The sequence below is a fragment of the Thunnus thynnus genome, chromosome 9, assembly GCF_963924715.1.
Source record: "Thunnus thynnus chromosome 9, fThuThy2.1, whole genome shotgun sequence".
In the NCBI taxonomy this organism is placed as follows: domain Eukaryota; kingdom Metazoa; phylum Chordata; class Actinopteri; order Scombriformes; family Scombridae; genus Thunnus; species Thunnus thynnus.
This window is the reverse complement of record NC_089525.1, coordinates 4167831-4185124: the sequence shown is the minus strand read 5'-3', so window position 1 is coordinate 4185124 and position 17294 is coordinate 4167831. Positions and strand designations below refer to the sequence as shown.

Sequence of the window (17294 nt, the reverse complement as noted above, 5' to 3'; positions counted from 1 at the left end):
TCTGCAAAGTAAGGCAAACTGGAGGGGATTCGCTGAGATTTCTGGAAGGGACCTCAAGAGGGTAAATGTGGGAGGAAGAATAGATGAATTGAGTATATGTGCTGGGCTTTAGCACAATGCCTTCCTTTTAAAGAAAACTGATAAAAGGAGACTCAGTGTACCTTGGTGGAATAAAGAATGTGATAAAGCTGTTAGACAGGAATCAGGACATCGAGAAAGTGGTCGATGGAAAATAGATAAAAATAGTTGAGACCTAAGGCAAGGGAAGTTAAGTTTGCAAGTGGGTAGCAGTTTACTGTTTGTCAGGTGTGTTAAGGAAAACAGAGATGCTAGTGTTAGAGGAAGAGGGACGGTTGTCACAAGTGATTTGAAAGAAGCAAATATGAAGTTGTTCACAGTGGGGTTAACAAAGGGGTAAAGGGTGTCAGGAGAAGGAATGAAACACCAAGGTAACACAAGTTTGAACTTGAAGATATTTCTGATGCCGTTAACCTGCGTTTGTCAGTGGAGGAACTGAAGTGCTATAGAATGGGGGGAAGAAAAGGTCTTAGTGATGAGATACTTAAGAGATAAGATGATTCAGTGTTACATGAAACACTGTTTGGAAAGAAGGAACCCTTCCTGCTGCCTGGAAGCAAGCAGTAGTGGTGTTGACTGATGGACGGTTGGTTTACTCCAATACAAAGTGTTTTATAGATGAAGAAGGAGCACTATGTACTCTTACTGGAATCTGAAATAAAGAAAGTTATGATAAATAAAGAGGGAGTAGTGGGGCTTTCTTTGGACTATCACGCTAAAGAATATGCTCAATCCCAATAAGAACCAACCAATTAAAATCTAGTCTGCTAGAAATTAAATTAAAGAAGAATTATTTGATCTGGACTACTGGAGTATGATTGAGAAACAGCTGGAATATCTACACTGTTGGATTATATAACAAAATATAAAAAATGGGTCCTCTACTAGAGGCCTGGGAGTTTGAGTGCATTGTGATGGGAATGTGATTGGATCAACCAGACCACATGTTGGCTGAACCTCAGCCAGGAAATGTCATCTGTTTAGTTTGTCCACATTCATTATTATCGGCAAATCCCATGAAAAGACCAAACTAACAATGAATACTTTCTACTACTACTTTCAAGTATTATGTGTGTTTGTGTATCAAACTCTGATAGCCTATATCAAATTCCTCTGTGCCGTAGACCTCTATTGTCATCCAAAAATGATTTACGACACATCAGTGAGCCTTACTGTTGCACTGGGTGACATGTTCCTTCATTACCATGAAAACAAATAATGTAGTAATACTTTATTGCTGCCAGAAATACTCACTAGAGCATCAAATGTCTATATGTTGATTGTCCAGCCAACCTAATTTGATTCAAGATCCAGATCACGTTAATCCCAGACAGAAATGGGCTCTTTCAATCAATTACTCTTACTTTATTACTTCATTAATCAGTGAAAAATCAACAAGATGTTTTGTCTGCTGTTATTTATTAGTCATGTTCATGCAATATATGTCAAAGTAAACAGATTACAATCCAAGTGATTTGGAAATAAAAGCAAACCCACACTGCACACTGCACACACACCCAGTGATGTGAAACTGAATGTAATTTATAATTACTGTAGAGCCGAAGTTAAATCAGATTCAATATTATATTTCTATGATCTATACATTAGTATTTCACTGGCTACAGCATTTGAAGTACTTCAAAAAAAAAGTAAAATCATTTCTCTTAATCAATAACCACATCGCAGTCAGATTAAAGGAGCGATCACAACTTGAATTTCAAACGACTTAAATCCTCCAGGAAACTCCCATGCATCAAGGCCTTGCTGTAGCGCAACGAGCTGAGAGCTGAAAAGTTGGCCTTCTTCGCTGTAAATCTGCACGTCTGTCGAGATGAAATTAGATGTCACACTGTCATTACCTTACAGCCAGCGTACAGAGGCAGAGCTCCCCCACCTCCTCAAAGCTCACAACTCCATGAGGTGCATTAGAACAAGCTGCAATGCAAATATCTTTCTGTAATGAGTTTTAATAACAGGATCCTTCTGCTTTGTTACAGAAGCGCTGTGGGAGGAGGGCGGAGGAGAGAGACAGAGAGAGAGGATGAGGGACACAGGAACGCAGCAGGTGAGAGAGAGAGAGAGACACATGTGGGGATGTTTTATCTTTTCTTTCCCTCTGATTGAATCCAATTTTCCTCCTTTCAATTAATTAAAACTCAAAGGATAAAACTGTGATGCATGCTGAATGTGCAAGCACATCATGATTAGGAGTTTCTCTCCAAACTGCAATTTCTGCCCTCTTGTCCCCCTCCCTTTCCCTTAACCCCACTACTCAGTTACACATACACACACACACTCTTCCTTATTATCTTATAGAGGAATATGAGCATCTGATGTTGACAGTGTAGAAAGCTGATTCTAAGTGAGGACATTTATTATATATTTGCCAATATTACAACTTTGACAGCCTGACTTCTACATGTGTTTCAACTGAACACAAAGCTACCTGTCATCTTACTTTATTCTGACTGCTCCACTGTTTGAGTCCATGTTTGTTCACTAAATACAGCCGGTGTACAGCAACATACTGTGGACTGCCTCTGTATGTTTGGGGGGTTTTATGTACATGAAAAGATGCCCCCTGGCACACACTGGACACATCATACAGACAGAAGACGTAGTCGTGGTCCAGTAGCAGAGATGTGTGAATGTAATAAAAGTGCTGCTGTTTCAACAGTTGACCCCCCAGTGGCACGTCTCAAGACACTGCCGGTGTGTGTTTCCCTTAATTTCTCTCAAATCTTACCAAAAACATCCAGATCTTTTATTTGTCTCCGATTTTTCTCCCTTTTCTCTCGTCTCCTAATATTCTTTAAGTGGACGCCGTTTACACTTAGTGACTTCAACTAACTCTTTACCGAGTGGAGTGAACTCAGAGCCTGTGGGACGAGTTACATACGTACACACACACACACACACACACACACACACACACACACACACACACACATACACACACACACACACACACACACACACACACACACAGACACACACACACAGACACACACACACACACACACACACATACACACAACACACACACCAATATTGCTATTCTTGCTTGATTTAACACAATTATTGAAAAGTGAATTGAGTTGTGGTCTGTTTGTTAATGCAGTGCTGGTTTTTGGTGACGTATATTTCGTTGCTACTGGCTTTATTGTTGTGTGTGGTTTAACAGAGCTATTTTCTTTCTACTTTATAATTATTACTTGTCAGACATAACTCTGGCCAGCATCCCTCTCACTTAAAAGTGTCAAACCTGCTATGCTTCTTAATACTGTATGTGTTGTGTTCATTGATTCACTGAAGTTTGTTCATTATAAAAACTTGTTCTATAGTTCTCTTACTCTTGTGATCAAAAACATTGATCTGAGGCTCAACTCTGAGGCTGTTCTGTAGAGTTTGCTGATAACCAATTTATATAGCAAACTATGATCAACCATATCCACTTCAGACTTAAAATACCAACTTCTGGTTAAACCTTGTCCACCTCTGGTTTAAGCCACGTCGTACAGATATGGATACAGATACTTTAGTTGGTTGAACAGATACAGATACAGATAATGTTGTACTCGCTTATCCCTATTATTTATCTTATACTGGCCCTCTATGCAGCCCCTCAGTTCAACCTCTGTCTGAAACAGGCTGTTTTAATCTCCCCCTACTGATGAGCCCACTCTGTTCTGATTGGTTAGCTTCAGACTTCTGATGGTAAACAAACAACAGTAGCAAGACTTCACTTCTTTTTCTCGTTCTTTACTCAAAATGTCAACTTCTCAAAAACATCTGTACATGTTTGAGCCAGAAATGAGCCTGAACAGCCTTTAAGACAGAGATATACGAGTGGATGAACAACCTGTGGAAAAACCTTAGCAACAACCTTAGCAACCAAGGCTGTGGAATGGACGGCCGTTTATGGGCACGTGAGAACAATCTGACGTCATCATGGGGATGAAGTAGAGTTAACATTGCAAATGACTTTTGACTTTCAGGGAGTATTTTTACATATGTGCACCTCAGGTTTTGGAACTTTGACTATGTTTAACATAAATATCTGCTTAAGTATCTAACTGTATAGCATTCCTTTTATTTTCCTTACATCTATCTCTTAACTCTATCTCCTTTAATAGTCCATTCTAGAGAAGTTGCATTACAGCTGCAGAGCCTACAGTATATGAATAAGTTAACACAAACCTCCAAAGTGCAGAAGGCTGAGCTTAGGATGAATATTTATCCACTCACTGAACTGTTTGTCTATTTATTCTTGCACATGCTGAATTTGTAATGCAAATCTCTAATCAGACACACAGGTAACTGCCAAAATGTTGAAAGAGTTTCTAAATAAGGCACCGCAGTACAACTTAGATGCACTTTACCGTACATTAGACCTCCAGATCCTTTTCATACCCGTCCAATTATTCAGTAAATGTTCGTGCCAAATGGATGGAGGCTTTCTCATTTTCTAAGATTCCACCCCCATTAGTGTAGAACTGCTTCACCACAGGGAAGAACACGATCACTCACTGTGCCTTTGTGTTTTGTTTTTTGGCATTTGAGTTTCCTACCAGGGGGGGGGTTCAGGGCATCAAAATCACACCAGCAAAATACATCAGGCACACTCAACATAGTTGCCAGGAAACATTTAGCATGCGACTCTATGACATCTGAAGACCTTTAAAATACGTGCGCACCCTTTATTTATCACAGTTGCCTGCACATGAACTGATTTATTTATTTCTGCATGTAATCATGGAGTCTGACGGACGAGAACACGTGGTGCGGACTGATGTTGTCGTGACAAAGCTGCAGGGATGGTGCTTGCATTGTTAAAGGCTCCATGAAACGGAAGCTAGAGCATCTTTAGCTTCTGTACGGAGACGTATTTCCCAGTGAAACAGAATATTTCAACAAGACAGATTTATAGTTTATAGATATAAAAGTGGGTGGGGCTTAGAGTTTAGTGTACACACACATATCTCTCTCTATCTCTCTCCATATTACTCTGTTAGCTACTATGACCCAAATGGTGAAGTGTGGTTATATATTGCCGGTGTGGCTAGCTACTCGCCCAAAGTCACATTTGATTGGATGAACTTTTGTGAATCGCCCTGAGTGCAGGATGAGTCATCAAGCTGTTTTACAGGAACAGAAAAGACTGGGATTTTGATGTAAAAACACTCTGATACAGATTTTTTTTAACATATATTTGACATATAACAAGAGATAAATGAACAATTAACACAGGGACACAGGATTAAAACTGGTGAAATGTATTTTTCATTTCATGGGGCCTTAACAATAAGTTTATGTGAAGAGATAATCATTGCTGAGATGTGTTTGTGTACACTACACATGCTTCTTGACAAAATGGAACATTTTGCAGAGACACATCTACGTGTTCAGAGACAGGAGCTCTTATTTTAGTGTTTCCAGTGAACCAGATCTGGCCTTGTACTTTCATGACATTTTATTCCTTTGAAAAAATATTATCTTTAGGGGGCTAACACTCACAGAGACACAAACACATGCACCGTTTACTTGTTTTTACTAGACTCAATTTGACCGCACTGTGAGGATTTGACCCTGTTGGCCAAAATCTGTGGTGCCGCGTGCACACACACTGTGAGCGAAACCGCACACATTCATTGTCAGAATACATTTGTGGATCTTGCAACTTTTGACTTGATTCAGTTGTCATAGCCGGCGGTATATTAGGCTTACTCTAAAAAGAAAATTTGATTCCTGCCTGCTCAACCATGAGGTGTTACATTCAGCTTATTGTGAGCAACATAGAGAGGGAGAGTCGTGCAAATAGCTACTGTGTGTGTGTTAGTGTGTGTGTGTGTGTGTGTGTGTGTTTAAAATGCAGGTTGTAAAGAGGATAAGCAATGATGCATCCAGAATCCAAATCAAGAAAAGAGCAAATATTTGTAAATTCCAGTTTGTGGGAGCCCAGCAGAAGGGAGTGCTGGTAGTGTGTTTGTGTGTAATGTGTGTAGCTGGTGTATGATTGTTATTTTTAGGGTTGTAATGGATGAATACCTAATCTAGCTGAATGTGTCACATGCAAGGAAAGAAGAAAATCAACCCCTGAGTTGTCACTTCTTTGCTGCTTTATGGCACTGGAATACTTGTACCATGTACACATCGGCATTGTAGTTCCCCTTGATTCTAATTTGACTTATTTTGACATAAATAGGTGAAAATAAGTTTTCTGTTCCATAGTTAAATGAAAAACATTAAAACTCTGTTGTGTAATAGACACCTCCCCCCCTTTTATTTTCCACCTGTGCTGAGAGGAGACACAGAAAACTATTTTTATCAATTTCACGCCTGAAGTAGTGTGTAACGATACAGGGATCTAAATTTCTACTTTAAATTGAAGCCACAGACAACGACATACTGATAAATGCATATTCATTTAACTAAATTGGTGAACTAGTGAATAAATGAGGGATAAATGAATTATCAACCAGGATGAGTGAGATAGGTTGTAAATGGCAAATTAGACGTTATGAATGGACGATAGTGAAAATTTGTAGGAATGATAATGTAACTATTGAAAATTATAATTGAAGCTAAAATAATTTGACAAACCAACTTCTCTAAGAATTTAACTGGAGCGTTTAATTTAAATGACACTAATCACAGAAGCAAATGAAGAGCGGGAGAGGTCTGTTTATCCTACTTTTCATTGCGTGGTCCTCTTTGCATTCTCCTATCTTGTCCAAGCTCCCTGTTGCTTCATTCCCACCGACTTGCAGGTTCTCATCTCCTCCACTGCAGCTCTCACTTCCTCCTGAACTAGGTGGCAACTTTACTTCTCTCTGATGGTGCTCATTTGGGGAGTTGGAAAGGATCCTAGCCCAGCTCAGTGTTGTGTGACTACCCACCAGCCTCCCGTGACACAGCCTTGCCTCTGCTTCCTGAACAGGTTCCTCTGCCTCCACTTCCTGCCAGTCTTCACTTGGATCCCTGCTTTACACCTTTGGATCACTTGAGTGATCCAAAGGTGGCTCTTATAATCTCATTTCCTCCTCCAAGGATTTGAAGGGCATTGCAGTTTATCGTAGTGTCCGCAGAGTGCGATACTGCTCAGGCTCTTTAGCAGCCCCAGCCATCTCCTCTCTAAGGTCTCAACTATTGACATTGGAACTGCATAGCCGAGGAAGGGCCACAGGATTCTAGGAAGAATGGCAAGCTGATACACTAATGCTTTGAACTTCTCAGGTAGGTCAGACTTGTCCAGGGATTTCAGTCAGCCATCCAACTCAGTGGAGGTCGACTGGGTGGATGCTGTGTCCCTTGGAGAACCTTCAAAAATCTTGCCTAAGCTCTTCTGGCTTCTCTGTAATGGTTGTCGAACTGTACATCCAGTTCAGGGGGGTCTATAAGGATGTTGCAATCTCCCAACTCCTGCTCTTTTTCAGGGTCACTGCATGTCTGCTTCAGATGTTAGTCTGTCATCCTGTGAGCAGGCCAGTCTCCCACTGCACTTCTCCCCAGCAACTCTTTGGTGAACTTGAAGGGGTTTCAGGGCCTTTCACGACACCACCTCTGATGCCACTCTGCCCAGCGGAGGACCCTGATCCTCTTTAATAGGATGCACATGAGCTGGACCAGGCCAATACGTTCCTCTTCTCCTACCTCCTTGTACTGGGACTGCAGTGTTTTCGTCTCCTGCCTGATGTTGTGGATCCTCACCGCTCTTTGGTTCTCCGAGTAAGGTGTTCTGGAGCCTTTCTTCTCCTCTTCTCTGAACTATTCAGCTGCGATGCTGACAATGATTGTTGTCATGGCTTGTAGCTTCCTATTGGCATTTCCCTTTACCGTTGCCTCCAGAATTTGGCTGACATCTTCGACAAGCTGATTCCACAGTGAAGTCATATTAGCTGCAGGCCCTTTGATCCGCCTCCTCTCAGACTTGATGTTAGTGGGATTAGTTTGCAACACTTGGAGACTTCCAGGCACTATAGGGTGACTCCAGGCCTGGCACCTCCTGTGTCTCACCAGGTTGGACATCTGTGCATTGTGCTGCTCCTGTTCCCACCAAACACTTCATCCTTGCTTGGTGGATCTTCAAGCCTTAATTGTTCTTGCAGATTTTGCCACATGCTCACTGCTTACTCATTGTCATTTGTTTGTTGCCTGGCTCTGATGCAGTTGTGTCCATCAGACTGGGGTGCTCACCCCCCCCCCCCCCTCGGGCACCCTGGGGGTATCTTTCCATTAAATTCATTGTAGCTTTTGTGGGGACTCTCTTCACAGAGGACACAGATTGGGTTGCTAGCCCGTTCTGCCCCGCTTGCCATCTCTCCAAGCTGTCACTGACTCTCCAGTAGTCACCACACTTTTCATGGTTGTCACCCAATCAGACTACACCTCTAAATAATCCTTCATATACAAATAAAATTCCTACTACAAGTCATGTAAACAACACTTTAGTGAATAACCTACATTCTTACATGAGGTCTCTCGTCAGTGTTCAAAACTTTACTAAAGTGACCACTGGAGGTCTATGTTGGTACATGCAATGTGTGGCAATTTAATCTATCCATGATTACGCAGCTATCATAGGAAATACAGACTTTGACCATTTTCACTGGCATTACTTTGTAACCAATAATAAATAGGTTGCAAGATGATTATATCCTTAATAAACATTGAATCAAACTATGGCCTAAGACACACAGAAGACTCAAGCAAAGCCTTTCCTTTAATTTACAACTTGCATCTGGTAAATGTTCTTATCTGAAGTCACACCAGAGTGAAAAACCAAAGGGGAGAGTAAGTGTGTTGGTGTGTGTGTGAGCATGGAGTTAGAGGGGAGAGAAGGAACATTTTTAGATAGATAGAAACCTAGTGATAGGATTGTCCCAACTCATCAAAAATAAGCTGAGGTTAAATTATGGTAACACAGTCCAAAGTCTTTTAATCCAGTGTTTTCTGAGACTTGAAGAGTTCATGAAAGAATTTAACTGCTTTTTAGTCTGTGTCATAAATCCCACTTCCTGACACGGCCTGGGAGTCTCTGGAGCCAGAATGAAAGGGGGATTGTTCTGTGAAGAGGCAGACTGACACTTTAACATTGAGAAAGTACTCTCAGTTTACCTTTGAAGGAAATTCCAAACCAAAGTTGAATATACATCCATATTCTTGAGGTTAAAGGCTACCATTTATTAAGCCCAGACCTTCTTTAGGCTTTCAAAGGCATTAGCAGAAGAAAAGGAGGGAGGGCACCGGATCTCCTAAATGACCTTATAACATATAATCAATGACACTGCGTGAAATGAGGCAGGCAAACCGCAACTTCTGCACCAGACTATTTGAACAGTGCATGGTGCTGAAGTAAGGTCTGGTGAATGTGCCAGATGAATAACTCAGATAAATGATATCCATTTCATTTAAACTAAACATGTACTTCATGGATTCAAACTGTTTTAACTCCATGGTTTTTGCCTATAAATTTCTTGTTCCACAAATAGGTGGCATTTTGCTGAGGACATTTTTTTAAGGCAACAACAGTATTGTTAATATCCTTTCATCATTAATGAAGCAGGCTACTATTTATCAATTATATCTCCAGTCTCATAGTGCGAAACAGAATTTACATTTGTGTATGTGAAGCATTTTTGGCTAAATGAGTATCAACTCAAAGTTACTACAAGGAACTTTCATTTTGTGTTGATTTTAGTGCCCCCTGTGGACAAAAGCGGTAGTGTTTTCCCAGAATGAAGACTGCATTTCCCATGAGCACCACCACCTCGTGTCATAAAAATCTTGGCTAGCATTTGTATTTGTTTTGGAAGTGAAAGAAAGACTACTTATTTTGAATACTATTTTTCTTTTTTTCGACACAGCTGTTTGCAAGATGCATAGTGATGAGGGAATGTATCTATTTGTGGCTATGTAAGATTAATAATAGTAATATGGTGATTGTGAAGCAAAGTAGCCTAAACTTTGTTTTAGTACTGTTCATACACCTGGTCAGGTTACATGTAAGGCTGCATTCACCACCATATAACAAGTCTAACTTTACATTTAATGTTATGAAATGAAGAGAAATGGCCTTGTCCTAGTAACATCTTTGTACTCCCTCTTGCTACAATGCTACATGTAATGTAAACGTCAGCTCTTCTGGTCTATGTGCTGTAAATTGTTCAGTGGCAGGCATTTAGAATAATTATATATAAACAGCCAACAAACATTTTCTCACTGATGGTCTCGTTTGCATATGTAGGTCATATAGAGGCATCAGAGGCATCATGAGACTGATTCATTCAACCAGTTAAAAATTCCTTGTAACTTTAAGCGGCTGTAACTCTCTTAGCCCTCACCAATGGGAAGAAATGTTTTATAAATCAATTTTCTTCTTCTATTAAGTGTATAGAAAAAATGCATCCCTGCATTTTCATCAAGCCTATGAAATGTTGCCCCCCCCAATGAGTAATGCGGAACAAGTTGAACCTAATTGCAGATCCCTGTTGTAGATCGTACTATTTTGTTAAATTGTCCAAGGAAGAAGGTTGCGATAGCTGGTGCAGCAATTAGATGGTTTTCTATACATTTATCCAATCACAAGTTCTTTGTATTCACTGCTGACAAAGTGTCTGAATGTTCTCCTCTGACCTGTGGAGTTCTACTGAGGTCAGTCCTGGCACTACTTAATCTCCTTCTACATGCTCTCTTCAGTGCACCTTATCTAGTAGTTTAGCTGTATCTGTTATCATTGCTATGCTGATGTTCAGCTTTATGTCCTTGTGAAATCAGGGGAACTTTGGCTACTTTGCACATGCTAATTGTCCTGAAGAGATGTGTGTCTCATAGTTTTCTGCAGTTAAATACCAACCAAACTGAAGTTCTTGTCTTTGCCCCTAATCAGACTTTTGAAAATTTTGACAGCATGTAAAATCCATCTAACTCAGTGTTTGCATCTAACTCAGAGCCATTTTTTGATTCCCAGTTTAGCATTGATTTCATTCAGTGGCTGCTCCCATACAGGTCTACCAGGCCTCTTCGGTCATTATAGTAAGGGCTTCGGTTGGTGTCCAATTCAAAGACCAAGGCTTGTGGTGACCGAGGTTTTCCTCCCAGGTTATGGAACAGTCTCACTCTGGGAATGGATCAGAAAAAGTTTTTCAAATCTCATCTAACATCATACTGGGGCTTCCTTAACCTGATCTGTTTTTTTTAGCTACTTGTACTTCTTGGATTTGAAAAGTACAATATTAAAAGTGATTTTCATTCATTTGAAACTTTTATTTTCCATGTCCAAACAAAACAACCACTGTAACTCCTGGCAGTCTCCATACAGCATTTATGATGCAGGCCACTGATTTAGATATAGTTGTATTTTGCTGGTTTCTTTATTGCATATAAAGGAATAACTCACTGTTCTTCTACAGCATACAGACTTGCAGCTGCTTTGAGAGTTTTAACCACAAAATTGAAGCAATTAAATATGTTGCAAAACATTTTTACTGTCTGTATTGGTGAAGTTGTGCAGCTGAATGCTAATGCTGCATTCCTGTGAAATAAATGATAGTAGCTTTGGTTTTCTTGGCTCTGGGGTGTATGGAGTGTATGGTAATCAGGTCTACAACAATATTTGCTTCTAATTAAGGGACAGTAACCGAGCCAAAGTGCCTTCATTTTGAGGGCTTTCTTGGATGACTTCCTAGCCAGAGCAAAACAAGCAGGTTTGAAATCCAGGTATGAGGAATTATATGAAAGGTGAAATGGGAAAAAAAAATTGATAATGCCAATTCTGTAGTTTAAGCCATGAAACTTCAAATTTTGGTCTTTTTTATTTTTCGATTTCATGAGGCTAGTCAGATCAGTCAGTACATGTAACGCAGAGAAACCTGACTTGATAGGCTTTTCATTCATCATGGTTCACTGGTTGCATATGCAGGTGTCATTTTCAAATTCACATTTTTATCATTATGTGCATTTTTGAATACTGCCATCACTTTTTTTTTGAAAACTAGCTGAATTGCTAACGTGGCTATGCACAGAGGTTAGTCTTGCATCATCAAAATCACCACAACACTTCACTTACAGTAAGTCTTAATCTACTTAGTCTAGTAAATGTTCCCTCCCAAAAGCAACAGTCTTATGTTGCATGAATAAATCAAACATTCTGTCATGCGAGTTTGATTTTTTTTTCTCATTTATGTGTTGATTTATTTAAAACACTCAGATGCAATTACATTAATTCCAGGTCTGTAATACAGTCGGAATCTGGACTATTCAAAGCATTTTAGATTTGATTGATATGAGTACAAAGCTGATCCATCCTGTGTTTGTACTCTGTGTGTGCCAACTATCAAAAGCAGCCCGCTGTGCTCAGTTAAAACACTGGAACTGTTTTCCAACACACAGTGTTACGAGCAAGTCAACCACAGAGTGGCACAAACAAATGAATGGCAGCCAACAGTTTCAATTAATCATATCCACACTGACACTTTGATACACGTCCACACTGTGGCTACTCTCACTGCAGATTTGATTTTAGAAATGCAATAGAACACTACGTAGTATATTTTTTAAAAAAACCCATAGAGAGAAATTATGATTAACTTTAATCATGTTCTTATTAACAACAATGACACTTCCCATCTCTCATGTAAAGAGTAAAAAAAGAACGTAACACCTCCATGTGGATATTTCCTCAGTGGGGTTAAGATGTGTATATTAAAGTGGGGGGTAATTTTCTTACACAGCTACAAACTGCAAATTTCACCTGGCACAGTCCTTCCACTGAGGTCATCCAGGAATGAAATTAAGGGCACTCTGTGTTGTACAGTCCAATTAACAGTTTATGTGGCAGCAATCCATCAGAGGATATTACTACACGCTGCACATACACACTGTGCTGATAGGACCTTTGTGCACATACACTGCTGCTCTGCTCCCAGGCCTTACTCACTGCCATGTTTGGACCGAGTTCAAACTTTATGATTCTCTGACATAAATCTACAAGGGAACATAAGAGTTACTGCTACGGTAGTGCTGCGGTTCATTTGGTTTTTACCTGGACATATACTGTACTTGAGATCCTTACAACTGTTTCATCCTGACATGTTTCTCCTCTTCAGTTTGTTCAATGAAAGTGAAACAAAAGAAGAAAGCAACAATAATAGAATAATAAAATAACGAGAAACATACTCGTAATGTAGCAGGTATAATGTTCACCATGTTCACTATCTTAGTTTATCGTGTTAGCATGTTACCATGTGCTAGTACTGCAGAGTACAGGCTGATGGGAATATCATTACTTTTGTAGGTATTTGGTCATAAACCAAAGTATTGTACAAATTGAAATTTTGGCTAATTTATTCATTTATTTTTCTTTTTTTAAAAGGACATTCAAATTTCATGGAAACCCATCCATTAGTTGTCCATATATTTCACTGTAAACCAAAAATGTGGTTTTGCACCAACCCGAAAAGTCAAACAATGACAAAAGTCAGTCGGGTTCAGAAGGGAAAAAATCATGTTAATCTCTCCAATAGTTAAAATATTTTAGTGGAATATTTCATATTCCACCAGAGCAACCAATAGACCAACATTACCATCCAGATCCATGCAGCTAGCATTGCTACAAATCATACCAGTACATCTACAGCTACAATGGTAATCAGTAGTGGTTGCTTGGCTTTATGTTGTTTTAATAAAATAATAAAGTAAAATCAGGGTTGACAGCAGGGCCGGAGCTAGACTCTCAGCACAGAGGGGGTGAAGCATTCTCAAGGGGCCCTTCTGATAAAGTCATTTTAGGGCCCTATCTTACGCCCAACGCAACGCAGTGCCAGGCGTGATGCAAGTATCTTTGTTAGTTTAAGACCAACACAGTTGTCATTTTCCCATCCAGCACCCACGTTGTTTAAATAGCAAATGCATTTGTGCCCATCTGAGCACCCATTGGTGTGTTGGTCTTAAAATGAAGTGTGGTCAGGTGCATTGTTGGGTATTGCTATCTTGAGGCAGCAGAGAGCGATTGCACTATTGACCAACAAAAACCTGATCTGAAGTCAATGGCGCAGTGTTTCACTGTTATTTTAAGAAGCATTCTCAAGACAGTAATACTAACCTACATAGGCGGGTGCACAACATAAACCCTGCTTGTTACACACACACAGGACGCACAGCAGTGCACAGGCATTCAAATGATGATAAATAAAAGGATTACAATGTGAAAGACTATTATTGTGTACATTAACATATTTTTAAAAATACATGTCATAATGCTTAGTCATGATATTTATCAGAATTAACTAATCGCAGTAATGACAGATTAAATTGTTTGACCAAATCCTGGCAATACACATAGGTATTTAAACAGACGGACAACAACAGATCAGATACAGATCAACTTTCCTGCAGCATCAATACATGATGACATGAGGAACATATGAGGAGATGAATGAGGTGAAAACAATGATTAAACTAAAGAAGGAAATAAATCTGCACAGCTTCTAGCTGCTGCCAGCAGCAGGATCAGAACCTTGGAGAGCTGATCAAGTCCTGACAACTGTGTTGGTGATTCTTTACATGATTAAAATTAATGATTTAATTTTCTAACAATATTTAATAAATATTCTTTAACATTTTTGAGAGTACAGCGATCAGGTTTCCATACTTTCAGCAGTTAAAACCCTGCTGATTTGACCTGTTGTTCCATGACTGAACAAAACAATTAATAAACCTTTTCAAAAACCAAACGAAAATAAATTTGTAACAAATTAATGAAGAGGATGTTAAACTGGTGGTTTGGGGGTGACCACGGGAGGGTCCAGGAGCAGCAGGGGCCAGTGTGCTTGTTATGGATCATGTGCTTTCATTTTGCATATGAGCAGATCCATTTCCGCTGCAGAGAAGCGCTCCTTCTTACTACTTGGCAAATGCGCCATCATAATAGCAATCCGTCAAGGTGCCAGCACACATGGCTTTTAAAGGGAATGGGAGATGACACTGACTGATTTATTGCATGTTACGCCAAAAAGGCATCCATGATTAATTAGGAGACTATGAAGAACCCCTTTGAACCATGTGCCTGGCGCTCCGACCATTTTTTCTGCCATTAAAGTAGTGAAAGTGGATTTAGACACACCCTAAATGCACTTGCACCATGAACTTCAGACCATGCGCTTCAGATCGTTAAAATAGGGCCCTTATAATTCAGAACTGTAAAATAGCTGATTAATATCCTGTCTTATCCATAATCACAAATTGTCAGTTATTGACGACTAACATATTTTTGTGCCAATGATACTTAAATGTTACATACATAGTGTTCACATCTGGTTTATGGTGCTTATTTATTTTTTATGCATACAGTTTTTGATTGTTTGGCTATTATCGTTTTACATTTATACCACTTGATAAAGCAATAAAGTAGTATACCTTGATATAAAAAACATCACTGGGAGACTCTATACTGTGCCCATGTTGCTCTCACTAACTTTAGACTGAAATGATGGGGTGCTTGGGTTTGGTTTCATGAAGTAGATACCACGAAGGTTTACCTGTTTTGTGTGCAACAATACTCTAATAAACAAATGAAATGTCAAACTTCACAGTATATTTACTAATATAACACAAAATAAACAAAGTTGCAGGCCTGTGTGTCGCGGTGCGGCCGACTTAACCTCAAAGACACAGAAAATCCAACTTACAGTTCGATGTCAGACACGGGGAAACAATCCGTGGTCCAAAACATGAAACCAGACAGCAGCGACGATGAAACAGTTCGACGTCAGTCCTGGAACAACAGTTCTTGGTCAGCAGTAGGAAACCAGACGACAGCGAAGACGCAAACAGCTCGATGCCAGTCCCGGACCAACACTTCGTGGTCCGAAAAATAAAACCAGACGGCAGCGGACGTGAACTCTCCGTCAGAAAGCACAGACAGTCCTTCCCGGTCAGCAACGGCGTCCTCTGGTCCAGAGCTCACAGACTTTAGCTTAGCACAGCCACACACTCGCATAAACTGTCTCGCTAATCAACTGTGATTAAGCAAAAATGTGCGTAGTTGACAACAGCTACACTTTTCTTCTGTTTAGCTAAAAATACACCAAAATATCTCAGTTATCGTCTCTCCGCATTTCTCCTGCTCCGTCTGTTTCTCTCTGTTTTCGTATCTCTCTCTCTCGTTGTTGTTTTTTTTCCAAATCCCGCCCTTCGTGGTTCCCTTCCCTACCTACGACCAATTAACACAGGTGGCACCATGGATGTATTAGAAGAGCTGGATACCGGACTAAAAATGGCGCCCACTCAGCCCTATAGGAATTGCTCGCCTGGCGCATACGCCAAGAAAAGTTTCTAGCTTCCGGGTTTGCTTCCGCGTTGTGCGGCCCACTGAATATGCGCAGTAGTGTTTCCCCCGCTGGCCTCGCCCAAATTTAGGAATAAATTATTTAAATCTCAGTTAACCATCTTTCCTTTATTAAAACTAAATTACTTTTAGTTTACTGGTTTTACTAAGTTTTCCTTTAACTTTATTTGGAGCTAACTTATTTTAACCCCTTATTTTCACACCTGGCTACAACCGTAATTAGAAAGTGGTGTAACCAAATGCAGACAAACTGTAATGCAAATACACACACATGCACACACACATGCACACACACACACTGCAAACAGCCTGTTTGTTTATAGCGCATAGCTGAACAGGATGTAGCATCAGACGTTGTGTGGGTCGATTATTATCCATCCCTCCAGCACATGCCCTGACGAACCCTTACTTTACTCATCTGGCTTTGCTCCAGCTTCTGTGTGTGTGTGTGTGGTTGTGGTTGCGTGTGTGTGTGTGTGCGCCTCTGGCTTGTACAGTTTCCAAAGAAATAAGCAACTTAATAGGAAGGGAAACCAAGCAGGAAAAAAAGGGTAGAAAAGTTGAGTGAGGCGGGTACAGAAACACTGTAGATATACTGTTGCTATGAGGTGAAAAGGTGCAGAGGACTTGATGTAAAGATTGCTTCCTGTCCAACCTCCATAACAGATACTTGAGACACAGCTTTTCGCACATCCAATATTACAGTATTATTGTCTTTGCTATGTACCATTCACACGCTGCTTCAGCAACACATACTGACAATTTCAGGGTGCAGAGAGGAAAGAGAAAACAAAAACACATGCATTATTACAAAGTGCCTTGTGAAATGTGTACTTTGCCATCTGCTGTGTGTTTGTGTGTCGTGTTTGTG

General features: G+C 40.1%; 1 long non-coding RNA gene across 1 annotated transcript in view; it reads right to left on the bottom strand.

Annotated features, from left to right (window-relative positions):
* Positions 1–16474, bottom strand: part of LOC137188965 (uncharacterized) — a 35840-nt gene extending 19366 nt beyond the window's left edge. Inside the window, exon 1 of the long non-coding RNA XR_010929565.1 lies at positions 15765–16474. This is a non-coding gene — a long non-coding RNA (uncharacterized lncRNA). The remainder of the gene's footprint in view (positions 1–15764) is intronic.
* Between the last annotated feature and the right edge of the window lie 820 nt (positions 16475–17294).